Source organism: Thermobia domestica, chromosome 17, assembly GCF_964235325.1.
Source record: "Thermobia domestica chromosome 17, izTheDome1.hap1.1, whole genome shotgun sequence".
In the NCBI taxonomy this organism is placed as follows: Eukaryota; Metazoa; Arthropoda; class Insecta; order Zygentoma; family Lepismatidae; genus Thermobia; species Thermobia domestica.
The window spans coordinates 183,994,524-184,009,037 of NC_137470.1; the positions used below are offsets into that span (position 1 = coordinate 183,994,524).

Sequence of the window (14,514 nt, forward strand, 5' to 3'; positions counted from 1 at the left end):
AGGGCAAACTATCAAATTACCAAACAAACATTCGTAATAAAAAAAAATGAAGTAATATTAATATAATCTTCCACGTCCCAAGTTAGACTTTCAACTACAGCATGAAAATGAATATGAAGATTGACTTTTCTTTTGCTGAACATTAAGTTTAATAGTTTTAGCTTTGTAGTTTAACGTTTGTTTTCAGCACCTGGGCTGCACTGTATTATTTGCTTCTGTGGTAATAGTGATCCGGCTACTGATGGAAAATTAGTACAAGAGAAATAGAATTGTACACATCTTAACATCGCGACGCAAATTCAGGAAGCATAATTTCTATTACGAATTTCACCCAACAGTTGTAATCTTTACATATCCTTATAAGCATAGATTTCCATCTAAAATACAGGAAGGGAATATTTATGTTACCTAGGGCCGGATCTAGGCAGTTTGACGCTCCGTGCAATAGCACCATTTGTCACCCTCCGTTCTCCAGAAAGGAAATATCTGAAAAGCCATGATTTTAAGTACGCTACGCCATCATGAACAACGAAGGGGAGTGAAAACGCACTAAGACCTAAACACTACAAATGAAATCTCGCTGTATCTCTTTCTCTCTTTTTTTTCAAAAATAATAATCTCTTATGTTGGTGAAAGATAAAGCAAACACACCTGCAGAGTAAAGATGATAAGGTCATTGCGTCGAATATGCGCACCAGGGGGAAATGCGCACTTCGTAAGAAAACGGACAATATGTGGCAGAAGCTGCTATGCTGAGTTGTTGTTCTCAACAGAAGGAGGACGTTCATACCTCTGCTACGTATTGCTGCACAAAAAAGGCAATTTCACTCACATCTACAGGTATATTATTGACAATTTAGTAGGTGAATGTGTGTGTGTGACATCAAAAAAGTGCTTGATATAATATTGAGTGTTTGTGTATTGTGCTTTAGGAGAAAAATAAAACCAAAGAGGAATGCGACTCTGGTAGCCGTCGTGAAAGCAATTCATGGCTTACAAAGGGAATTGACAATTTTCAGAGCAGCATGGTAGTCGAGCTGCAGGGCGACATATGTGTGTGTGGTATTGTGACTGGGGAAATACGCGCCCTGTTTCTTTGGAGGAAAACGCGCACAATGCAGAACAATAATATAAATCTATTTCTCTATAGAACTGCTTGACAGCTACATTTGTAAGCAGTACGGGAAGTTGAATTAACCTTTTAAAATCCAGTAATGTCTTTTTAGGTAGATTTCGAAAGAAATACTACCTATTACAGTCGTTAGCATGTTACGATTTCCGAAAAAAAAAATTCTACGTAACTTTTCGTTTCGTGGTACCTAGACCTCACAACGGGTTGCATAACGTGAGCGGCACTCAAATCTATATATATATATATATTTAGTATACAAATGTCGGGATGTACCTCAGCCTGTAGGCTTGGCCGAAAGAGATTTGTTTTCTTTCTTATACGTATATTTACGGGGGTAAATCTGCAACTGCTTGTACGTCACTCAGCGCTTTCCGTTAAGCATAGATGCTGTTCCTGCATATGCTTACAGTCCATCTGTGGGTTTACGATCTCCAACAGAAGAAGATAATCGCCAATGCCATCAGGAGAGCCAGCTTGTACGGAATATGAATAATAAAGATGCATCATTGTCTCAAACTGAACCCAATGTGTTATGCAGCAATGTTTCATGTGTGTCCGATGACAACAGCTGCACATCTCAATGACCATTGCCAACCACGTCATTTGCGTCATTGTAGGCCTATCCATTGCCACACAGTGACACATCATATCCTGCTACTACGGCAAGAAAACGTCAAAGCGCTACTGTTTTTATATCTGATCACTATATGACTTGCTACGTCTGATGAAAGCTTCTACTAAAGCTACTGCAAGGAAAAATAGGTAAGTCACAAGCATGCAAAAAATATTGCAGGACAGGACCATTCATCATCAGCAATTCGTAAGAAAAGTAATTATTGTGGTGTCTGTAATGTACACTTTTACGCAGAAGAAAACGGATAAGAAATGACACAGTATATCAGATGCGCAATTTGCTATCATTTTTCGTGTGTATCTGCCAAAGACATGATCTTCTTTGTCTGTGATCAGTGCCACAATTAAGATAGTGCTACTTCTTGCGATAGTGTTCTGTTTGTAACTGTGCAATTCATGTTATACCAAAATAAGAGTTTGTAGACAGTTCTGATGCTCCACTCCTATGTCAGAAGTTATAATACTTGAAAGAAAGATTTTGAGGTGTATGATTTATTAATACAGGAAAAATAATTCAGTGGTAACAGAAGTTTGTTTTTGTATTACAAAGGGGAAAAAATAAATTTGCGTTTCCTTTCGTGCAAGTTTCTTCATAATTTCTTGGTATTTTCATAATGTAAGTTTACAGTATTGCTTCGTCGTATGATTTCATAAGGTTGTTCTATATTAGGTTGTCAAATATTTGATGTATTGCTTGTCAGTAGTTTTACATTTTGGTTTGGAAACGTAATTACATACGGTGCGCATATTACCCCAGCGTCGGGAAATATGAGCCCTTATCACCCTTTGGCATATTTTGGTGTATGATTCCTTTGTGAGAACTTTTTTCTTCATGATTGCTATTTGTATTATATACGGAGGTATTAAACTTTGCAACTGCATACTGATTTTTGGGTTCCCTTTTTCCACCTGTGACTGAGAGCTCATTTTATCCTTAGGAGGCACATATTCGACGCAGTGACCTTAATCTTATATATATATATGATTTAATATGGAGCTTCAATCTCAATGTACGTCAATTCCAAAGCAACTAGCCCTTTTATCTTTATTTCTTGATTTTCCTTCTACATTTGCTATTTTTTTTAAATAAAAACTTGTTTCCAGCTTCAATGATAAGGAACTTGTTTGTGACAAAGAGAAGACTAGCTTTCATATAACAACTGTGAGAACTAAGTAAATGGAACAGGTGTTCGCTACTGTTCAAGATTTGAGTTCTTGTATTTGACAACAATCAAGTAATTCATGCTGGGATTTGTTTGGCCATTTGTTTAGCACTGTCCATGTGACATTAAACTAATGCAATCTAAACATGATTTATGAATGTATTATTCAAATAGAAGATCAGCTTAGTAAATTTAACTGCCATCATCATGAATTCTGTTAAAACAAGAAACATTTATTTTAAATAATATAGTTATTTTGTATGTATGCGCATTACTTACTAAGTAATATTATAGTTAACGCCACCCGAATTGGCGTGTGGCATCAGCCAATAAGCTCGCAGTGCCCTGTTACTAAACCTTCAGGGAGGAATCTAATCATTCATAATTGTCGACAAATACGAACAAAATCAAGCTTATTGGCTGATGGCACGCGCCAATTCAAGTGACGCGGACTATAAGTAGTTAATATGTATGTTAATATATATATATATATATATATATATATATATATATATATATATATATATATATATATATATATATGTACATGCATACTAGTGCTCTCAAACGGGTCGGGTTACGGATCGGGTCGGGTCAGGTCAACTCGGGTCGGGTCAGCTCGGGTCGGGTTGTCGGGTCAGGCTACTCGGGTCGGGTCAGCTCGGGTCGGGTTATTCGGGTCGGGTCAATCGGGTCGGGTTATCGGGTAGGGTCAGTCGAGCCAGTTCACTTTGGTCAACTGAGTTTAGCTTGAGCTTAAACTCAGCTGGAGTCGAAAGCTGCTGTTTTTCACTAGCTGCCTAATTAAAAATAGCAATTTTCAATTGATTTTATAGAAGCCATAAATCTATTTTGAACACTTGCAGCTAGTGTTTTTTATGGTAATTGCTTATTTTTGTGCTTGTGTGTACTTTCATTTGTAAATGTGGAAGATTGATTTTACCAATCGACTGTAATATTAATATCTACGCCAATATGGAGTCTGGATTTAGAACAAAACTAGAAGTTGTTTAAGCAAGGCTAAAAGATTGATTGGATATGAACGACCTAGCCCAAGCAGGGCTGCGGGGGCTCAGTGGTAGAGAATTAATCTCTGGTGCATGGTGTCCATGGTTCGATCCCAGCTTGTGCTAAGTAGGGTTTGTGGTGGAGAAACGCCGTGTAGTGGGTTTTCTCGGGGTTCTCCTGTTTCCTCCCACTTTCTTCATTCCACCATTTCATTCATTTCTCATGGTCACCGTATCCCTTAGCCTCGGTGCAGAATTGAGGGACCTTAAACTGAATATTTCATTTTATTTCACCAAGCCCAAGGACATCGATACAAGAACAAGATCAAGATTGGATATGCAAGACGAATTGCATAGTAATCTTGCTCTTGTCCTTTTTTTCTTGATCACCAAGTAGCGATGAGCATATTTTCTTGCTTTCCGTATAGTATGAAAGACCATAATCAAAATCACACTTGGTCTTCATTTGTACCGATGAGGCGAGCATTCTTGACTCTTGTATAGCATGAAAGACCACCACGACTACGAAATGCAGGACCAAGACTTGACTGCAAGACAAAGAATAAGACGCAGGGAGCGAATTGTTTGAATTTCATTTGTTGGACTGAAAGTGATGAAATAAAATTAGTACTTTATAATTAAATATCATACTGTATTTTTAAATTTTAAATTACAAAATTCATATTATGTATCTTCTTACGTGCAACTATATATACTGTAAAATACGTTTTAATTACCCCTTTGGCGTGGAAGACCCGGGTTCGATTCCCGGCGGGAGCTCATGTGGTTCGGATTCCACGTCTCATATAGCCTCGCTGCTGAACGGGACGCTAAACTAGAATCAACTCAACTCAACGTTTTAATTACCGAGAAAGAAAAATCAAATGAAATGAAATCTTTGAGTTTTACGTCCCACGGTTATGCCGGTAAGGCTAAAGGAGACGGTGATTGTTAGAAATGAATGAAATAGTGGAATGAAGAAAATGGGAGAAGCCCGAGAAAACCAACGGACACGGTGTATGTACACCACAAAGTTCACTTGGCGGGAGCAGGGTTTGAACCCGGGACCCTATGCACCAGAGGTGAACGCTCTACCACTGAGCCACCGCGGAACGTAAAGAAAACTCAAAGTGGCACGGGTCCCGGAATCATAAGGACCTATTTTGGAATGAAAGACGAAGGGTTGAAAAAAGTTACAGGTGTTCTCCTGTTTCCTCAACCCTTATCATTGTAGTTAAACGATTTCCTTTGGTCTCCGCCAAGAGACTCTTGCTACTGCCTTCCGAGAAGTCCCCGTGCCGTCCAAACAGGTGAGAACACTGACCTTGAATAAAAATTTCGTCACATAGAACTAAAGCAAGATAAAAAAAAATAAATAAATAAATTTCTCCCACGTCGGACATTGGTATCAGTTATAAAAAGAAATAACCAAACCTCAAAAGTGCCAAATATTCATTAAGATGCATATACAAATCTCCCGCTTGATCTAGCTAGTGGTTAACGTGTCAGACTTCGGTACACGTGGTCCGGAATTCATTCCCAATGGGAGTGCATTTTGGCGTTCACCCAGTGTCGTGACTATAGTGCTCTCAAACGGATCGGGTTGACCCGACCCGACTCGGATCGGGTCAGGTCGAGTCGGGTTACGGGTCGAGTCAACTCGGGTCGGGTCAGTCGGGTCAACCCGGATCGGGTTGTCGGGTCGGGTCAGTCGGGTCATGTCAATCAGGTCGGATCACGGTTCGGGTCAGTCGGTTCGAGTCGGGTCATCGGGGCGGGTCAATCAATTCGGGTCACGGGTCGGGTCGGGTTGGTCTTCAACCCAACTCGACCCGACCCGTTGAGAGCACTAATGCATACGTATATAATATATTCATTAGGGCGGTCCTCAGTGGCATATTTACGATTTTGTTTCGGGGGGGGGCTTTGCTAACTTTATTCCTGGAAACGTAAACATTCTGCAAGATATTTCATTTACTTTAATATAGTAAATAAAATTTTGGGGGGCTTAAGCACGGTAAACCCCTTTTAAATTCGCCACTGATGGTCCTTATTATTCGACTTCCGAGCTGTTGAAAAAAAAAAAATACTGGACTTTAGAAAGGAAAATATTACATTAAAATCTCATTATTATTATTATTATTATTATTATTATTATTATTATTATTATTATTATTATTATTATTATTATTATTATTATTATCAACTTTGCACTTTGATATAATATATTGTGGGTAATGACAAGGAACAAAAGAGAGATTTATCTCTCTCTCCGTGGACATGTGTCTGTATTACATTTTGTCAATGATAAATACGAATAAGTCATTAAAAAATATATTAATTTATTCTTTATTACAGCACAATTAAGGCAAGAATTTGTTGAAGTAAGTATTACTTACGTCTTCAAGCTTCTACTTTGTTTTGAAACTGTCGAGATGGTTGAAATCTCGATCCTGTAAAGAAAGAACAGAAGACTGTTGTTAGAGACATTTAGCAGCCATCTACTTCCAGACATGATTAAACGATTTACAACGGTTTATCGTTGTACTGTCATTGTCTGTACGCCCCTGTCATTGTCAATCTGTACCTGTTTTATGTAAAGGATCAGAGGCGTAATAGCTGAGCAGCTATGCGAAAAGGAAGATAAAAAGAAATGTCTTGAGGTTGCTAGGTAGAAATAATAAATACATATGTATGAAGTAACGATTATTGAAATGTAATGTGGTGAGACTTCTTTTGGAAATAAAAAAGGTAAAAATCTAGTTATCCTCGAAAAGGATTGTGTTAATCTGCTAGTATAATTATTCTTCTGATTACTAGTTATCCATACGTATTGACTTGTCGTATTATGTTTATAAGCATATGTCATTATAGATTATCATATTCCGCAACACCCGCTTTTACTATTTGTGTCACCTTTGATGCACGTGAAACAAATTAAAATTTCCCGTACTCTTAACGTTTATTTCTCTCTATATAAAATAAGACATCATGGCTGACTGATTGATCAGTGCCTAAGACTAACTCCTTAAACTTGAAATTTAGACAGGGAATAGGAATTGTGATGTAACGTTCTACAAAAAAAGGATTTCTTGAAGTTGGGCGTGGTTTCGGGAAAGAGGGAGATTGTAATTTTAAAATGCCCATATACCGGTATCTCTGAACGTTAGAGACATGAAAGATGGTATATGTACTTATTGTTTAAAATAATTAGACACATCTTTCAGAATTTTCTAATATTTGATCTAAAAGGTTAGAAAAGGGGTGAGAAGAAAAATAGAGGTGGGAATTACAATTATCAAAAAATGCCCATATATCGAAATATATATAAGATGTCCATATAAGGTTAGAGACTTGAAATTCGGTATTTGGACTTCTTATTTAAAATAATCAGACACATGTTTTAGTATTTTTGATACTCGTCCTAGAACATAAGAATAAAAGACGGGTATAAGATGGAGTGGGATTACAATTGTCGTAATTATGTGTGATATTTGGTATTTAGATGTTTCATTTAAAATAATAAATGAAGTGTTTCAGCTTTTTTTTTTTAATTTCTCGTAGAAGGGGAGAGAAAGGGCGGACATAAATTAAAGAGTGAGAAATGCCATCATTAAAATAAAATTGCTATATCTCGAAATTCCTTAAAATTAGAGACATGGAACTTGATATTTAGAATTTTAATTTAAAATAATTGGTCGTTTTTCAGCATGTTTTGATATTTTCCCTACAAGGCAAAAAATTAAATAAACTAGTTGAGAACGCTCCAAGAGATGCCAGAACAAACTTGAAAAGAATGGAGAAATGGAGCGGGAAGGGTAACCCTCTGATTGTTCCTACATGTAAAAGTAAATCTTTTTATCACCAGCTTCTGTTTCTCGCAAACATTCGCAAAATATATTTCTAGGACTTACGGGTTCCGAGATATGGCTCACTAAATATCTCGAAATTTGAACTTTTTTTTTTTTTGGCCAAAGGGTTTATCTGAGAAACGGTGGCCAGCTAGCCAATAGCCAGTTGGCCAGTGGCCACCGATTACTATTTCGTATCAAAATGTTCATCATCCTCTTAGGTATTGATCGACACCAATATCATCTCTCTATGACTTATGGTTTCCGATATTTGGCTCCTCAAACCTCCGGAAATCGACCGTTTTTCGATCAACATCTCGGGAATAATAAGAGTGATGCGAAAAATGTTATAACTTTCTCAGATAGTTTTTGATACTCTATCGAATGGAGAGGAGAAAATTTGAAAAAAGAAATCGCAAATAACAGACAGACAGATATAGAAAGTTCAGTAACGAAATTTATAAGTTCGACTTGTAACAAGTAGCCAGACTTGTAACTGTTAAAATAACTTGGCCATGTCTCGAAATCCCTTACAGTTAAAAGCAGGAGAATTGAAGTTTAAGCTCATAATATAAAATAATTAAGGATGTATTTTAGTGGTGTTGATGTTTGCCTTAAAAGGAAAAAAGACAGAAGGAAAAAAAATGGGAGTTGTAATTCTTAACATAGCATGGCCATATCTTGAAATCTCTTGAGAGTACAGATGTTTTAATTAAGGAGTTATTTCCCGGTATGGGCACTGTTAGTTGAAAAAGTGTAAAAAAAAAATGTTTTTGAGGACATCCATCCTGAATGAGGTTTTCCGGGAGTTTCTTCATTCACACTAGGCAAATGTCGTAATGGTACCTAGCATGCAGGTCCCATGCTGCTTCCTTTCTTTCTCCAATCCTTTCATCCTTCCCTTTCCTCGGGTAGTGTGATCATCGAGGGAAGACATCTCTAATAAGTGACGGGTTAGCATGGTCACAGATGCCGAAAGCCCAGAAATCTAAATGCTAATCCTAATTATAAAGTCGTATTTCAACGTTTTTGGTGTTTCCATTAAAAGCGAGGAAAAAAAGACAGGAAGAAAAAGGTGGAGGTTACAGTTGATATAGTAAGATGACCATATCTCGAATTCTCTTAAGATACGAAACAATATCTCGAATTCTCGTAAGAAACATCTTTGCGATATGAGAAATGCCAGCTCGCAGGCGAAGAAAAGGTGGGGTCTGTAGGGCGATGTCGTCGCAGCTAGCCGGATGCTACTCTCTCTATATAAAGTACGTCCTGAGTGAGCGAGTGGGAAATTTCACCGAAGGAAAACTTATCGCTAAAAGTAAACTATCCCTTGTAAGTTTATAAATAAGAAATATCTTATGCCATAAGCTAGTGTCAGTGGCGTATTTACGATTTTGTTTCGGGAGGGGCTTTGCCTGGAAATGTGAAAATTCTGCAAGATATTTCATTTACTTTACTATACTAAGTAAGATTTCTGGGGGCTTAAGCCCGGAAGCCACCCCCCTAAATACGCCACTGGCTAGTGTTAATAATTAAATTAGGGATGGGCAAAACCGGTTTTTATAAAAACCGAAAACCGGTTTCTATAAAAACTGAAACCCGAAAAACCGACCGAAGTTTTCACCGAAACCGGTTCGGTTTTCTCCAAAACCTTTTCGGTTTTCACCGAAACTGGTTTCGGTGAAAACTTTTCGAAAACACATAAAATTATTTCTGTGGAAATGGATTCGGTTTCCGGAGAACAACGAAACACCATTCTGGTCAGAAATAGAACAAATTTTGGAAAAAAAAACGGAATCGGTTTTGAAGAAAACCGAAACCGGACCAGGTAAAAAACCGAACCGGTTTCGGTGAAAAACAGAACCGGTTTTGAAGAAAACCGAAACCGGTTTTTTGAAAATTTTCAAAAACCGGTTTCGGTTTTTCTAAAAACCGAAAACCGAAAATCCAGTTTTTGTGCCCACCACTAAATTAAATACTTGTTTATATATATAAGAAATTCCGTGAGTGGCATTTTACAAAATTGCCAACAAGAAAAGCAAAAAAAAAAAAAAAAAAAAAAAATACAAGAGTAAATTTCCCCTTTGTGGGTGTTATAATAGAAGTGATTTATGTAACATTATAAGAATAAAGAAATAAATATTTGTTTCTATGAAATATGACCAAAATCGTCCATGTCGTCCACTCCTCCACTTTTGAGAAAGTGGTCAGAAAAGAAACGCATCCTCAATAGTAAATTACCTCTTGTAGTTATTTTTGTAAGGAACAATTTTGCACAATATTATAGAGTAATTAATGAAATATTTATTTAGTAGATATCAACAAAATTGCCTGTCGTTTTACAGAAAATCGTAAGACTCAGCTCGAAAAATAAACTACCCGTTCTCGATATTTCCCAGAGATGTAGCAAATACCACAGTAAAAGACTGCTATTGTAAATTTGATTTGTGAAACATGGACAAAATCGTTATAGTCATTTCTGAGAAAATAGCAAATTTTGATTTCCACCCTTTAGTAAACTACCTTTAATTTTAGGGTTGGAAAAAAATTGAAAACTCCCCTGGAGAATCTCATAAACATCTTAAGTTTACGGAGGGACAGACAGAAAGATGTACAAAAATTACTTTTTTTTTAGTATGTATAGGCCATAAAACGTGTAAATCCGTTGAAATCCAGAATTTGTTTTTTTTTTTAACGATCACTATAGCTTATTATCTTCTTTCTATCAAAGTGAATTTCTTTTTAGACTACTTTCTCGTAAACGACTCATATAATGTTCTTCATATTTCATTCATATTCCTATGATGTTACATAAATAACATTGACAAAGGGTAGTCTAGTCTTGAGATGAGTTTTCTGATAATTTCGTGAAACACGACTTCTGCGATTTTGTTATTTTATATACAAACTAGTCTTGGCTAACGTGAAATGAAATGAAATGAAATCTTTCAGTTTTACGGTGATTACCGGTTAGGCTAAAGGAGACGGTGATTATGAGAAATGAATGAAATGGTGGAATGAAGAAAGTGGGAGGAAACGAGAGAACCCCGAGAAAACCCACGCACACGGTTTTTGTCCACCACAAAGTTCACTTGGCGGGAGCAGGGTTTGAACCCGGGACCCCGGGCGGGACGCTCTACCACTGAGCCACCGCGTCCCCATTGGCTAACGTGAGGCTCTCTGCCAATACCATTTCGTTTCCAAGGCCTACGGCCTCGCTCCTTTGTAACCCACTGCCTCTGCCGAATTTCAATTTTATTTTCATATTTCAACTGCCTAAAAGATAAGATTTTGTATTCCAAGAAAACGTCCACTTAAATAACATGGAAAATTCTCGCCCTCCTTTAGAGCCCTTAAAAAATTAAAAATATTCACTTTTGGTAATTTTCCTCTGAGTTGGAACCGGAAGGCTACAATCTTGTGAAATTTACTCATTGTAGAACTACAGGAAGTGCCCAATAATTTTGGGGTGTAGAAGATGGCCCATATAAACAACACGTGAAAGATTTTTCAGTTCCTCATAAAACCACTCCTAAGATTCAATTTTCAACGAACTTAAAAAGTTCGTCACTGAATACTCTATGCGTGTGTGTGTGTCTGTCTGTCCGTCTGTCTGTTATATCGGATCCTTTTCAATTTTGAACCCTGCATTCGATAGAGTATCAAAAACTGTCAGAGAAAGCGATTAAATTTTTAGCGTCACTTACCGTTCCCGAGATATTGGCCAAAAAATGGCCGACTTCCAGAGATTTAAGGAGCCATACCTCGGGAACTATAAGCTGTAGTGAGATGATATGAGATGATATTAATGTTGATCAATAATTAAGAAGATATTAAATAGTCTGGTACCAAATAGTAACCAGTGTCCACTGGCCAAAACATCAATTAACATTGGCCATCAATTAATATCGGTACGAAAATGTTTCACATTCTATTAGGTATTGACTAACACCAATATCATCTCTCTATGTCTTACCATTCCCCTGATATTAGCCAAAAATGGCCAATTTCTACATATTTAAGGAGCCAAATCTCGGGAACAGTAAGTCACACAGAGATCATATCGAAGTTGATTAATAGCTAAGAGGATGGTGAACATTTTGGTACCAAACATTAACCGGTGGACACTGATTTACTGTCTACTGGCCAACTGGCCACTGTTCTCCAGATATTGGCCAAAAAGTTCGAATTGCTAGTCTTTTAAGCAGCCATCGAGAGTATCTCGAGAACTGTAAGTCATAGAGAGATGATGGTTTGCTCGTTTTTTTTTTTCGAGAAAGAGAAGAAGGTGCGGATAAAATATTTACTTTAACCTCTAGGAACAATTAGAATTATCCTTCCCGCTCCATCTCTCTATACTTTTTAAGTTCGTTCTGACAATGCTCTTGGAGCATTCTCAACTGGTTTTATTTCTAGTAACTTTCTAAGGTGCCCGTTAGAAACTGTACCTAACGAAAACGTACAAGCATACCGAACGTCAAGTTTTAATTCTAGTTCCAAGTACCTAAATATGAGATTATAGATCCAAAAACAGGTCCACTTAAGTAACATGGAGAATTTCATGACAAATTTCACCTTTCCACGTCACCGCAAGTACCCGTTATTTTACGTCAGTGACTATCAATCAAAGATATCAACAATTTATTCCTCTACAAGCGACGTGTTTTCATCGCCTTCGTGGCCAATCTGGAAGAGCACGAGGCTAGTAATCTAAAGGTTGGTGGTTCACGCGCATCCTAGGATACATTTTTTTTAATTGTTTAAAGTGCTTTTTAGAGTCACCTTAATATATACACATTACCCATAGAGGCGATTTAACATATTTTTGGGGAGTAATTTTGTGGTTCATTGACGCATACGGCATGAGGAACATGCTTAAAACATATTAGGCATGTTCCCCAGGTACATGTCAGGCATGTGGCTAGGGGCGGACATAGACTGTGACTATCAATTACTATCCATGTGATTTCTCTTTCAGAGGTTCATAAAGCAGATACTGGACACATTATCATGTACCTGAGGGACATGATAGGCATATGTCTGCTATGTAATTGTGCTTTTAGGGTTGTTATTTGCATTTTTTTTCAATTTCGAACACTGCATTCGATAGAGCGTCAAAAACTATCAGAGAAAGTGATTAAATTTTTCGCGTCATTCTTACCGTTCCCGAGATATTGGCCAAAAAATCCCAATTTCTAGATATTTATGGAGCCATAGCTCGGGTACCTTAAGTGGTAGAAAGATGATATTGATGTTGATCAATACCTAAAGAGAATGGTAAATATTTTGGTACCAAAAAGTAAGCGGTGGCCGCTGTCCAAGTGGCCACTGGTTTGGCCAATGGCCAGTTGGCCAGTGGCCACCAATTAATATCGGTACCAAAATGTTTACAATCCTCTTAGGTATTGATTAACACCAATATAATAATCTCTGTATGATTTACCGTTCTCGTGATATTGGCCAAAAAAAAAAACTCCAATTTGTAGATATTTATGGAGCCATAGCTCGGGAACCATAAGTTGTAGAGAGATGATATTGATGTTAATCAATACCTAGGAGGACAGTAAATATTTTGGTACCCAACACTAACCGGTGGCCTTCTCCGAACTGGTCACTGGTTTGGCCAACGCCCAGTTGGCCAGTGGCCGTCAATTATTATCGGTACGAAAATGTTTAACATTCTATTAGGGATTGTAGACCATCTCTCTATGACTTTCCGTGACACTGGCCCAAAAAAAAAAAAAAAAAAAAAAGTAGTTCCGATTTCGGGAGATTTAAGGAGCGAAATCTTGGAAACCGTAAGTCACACAGAGATCATATTGGTGTTGATCAACACCTAAGTGGATAGTGAACTTTTTGGTACCAAACAGTAACCGGTGGCCACTGATTAACTGCCCACTGGCCGACTGACCACCGTTCCCCAGGTATTGACCAAAAAATTCGAATTTCTAGCAGGGTTGTTCTGTTTAAAACAAAATGTCGATAATCAATGATTAAAACTTGTTTTAAGCAATTGATTTTGTTTAAAACGAATTATGTATACGTTTAAAACATTTTGTTTTAAACATGTGTATTTTTAAGACTTGTTTTAAACATATGTTTATTTTATTTTATTTTTGCGAGGAAATCTGCCAGAGAAGGAAAATTGTCAAAAAGTGCTCCCATTCAGAATACTATTTTCTTCCCATGTGAATGTTTTGATTTTTTGTGGCTACAGCAAGTCAATATGGTGATCTACAATTTATCTCTTTTTCCTCTTATTTTTAATGTGTATTCTTTAAATGCTTGTCAGTTAACCTGCGAGAAAGTGTCGTAGTATAAGGTTTTGCTACCTGTAGAATTGATATTAAAATAATTATCATGGAAACATTTTTTTTTAATTTTGTATTCAGAAGCAAACAAAAGTTTATTTGCTAAATTGCGGCTCTGAAATAAAAATGTCACAGGCATTCGTTTGTACAGTACATGTTGGTTCTCAGTTTCTGCACAACTTGGAATCGTTTAGTATGAGTTTTACGGGAAGAAAAAAGTACATAATTTCGAGGAAATTTGTTAAAGTAACTCAAACTCCATCAGATAAGAAAATGACCATACGAGCTCGTTGCAAAACGTCTAAGAAAGAAATGATTGGTTTAGTTCAAAGAATGAAGAATCATTATGAAAAAATGCAATGCTGTGAAAAGAACTGGAAACCCAGCAGATGGTAGAAGTGTTGATCCGAAAATTAC

At 37.1% G+C, this 14,514-nt stretch overlaps 1 protein-coding gene across 2 annotated transcripts in view; it reads right to left on the bottom strand.

Annotated features, from left to right (window-relative positions):
- Positions 1–14,514, bottom strand: part of LOC145674534 (uncharacterized) — a 123,109-nt gene that overhangs the window by 41,866 nt on the left and 66,729 nt on the right. For both annotated transcript variants that reach the window (XM_081744690.1, XM_081744691.1), the window contains exon 3: positions 6,335–6,388. The gene's annotated coding sequence lies outside the window, so the exon portion shown is untranslated. The remainder of the gene's footprint in view (positions 1–6,334; positions 6,389–14,514) is intronic.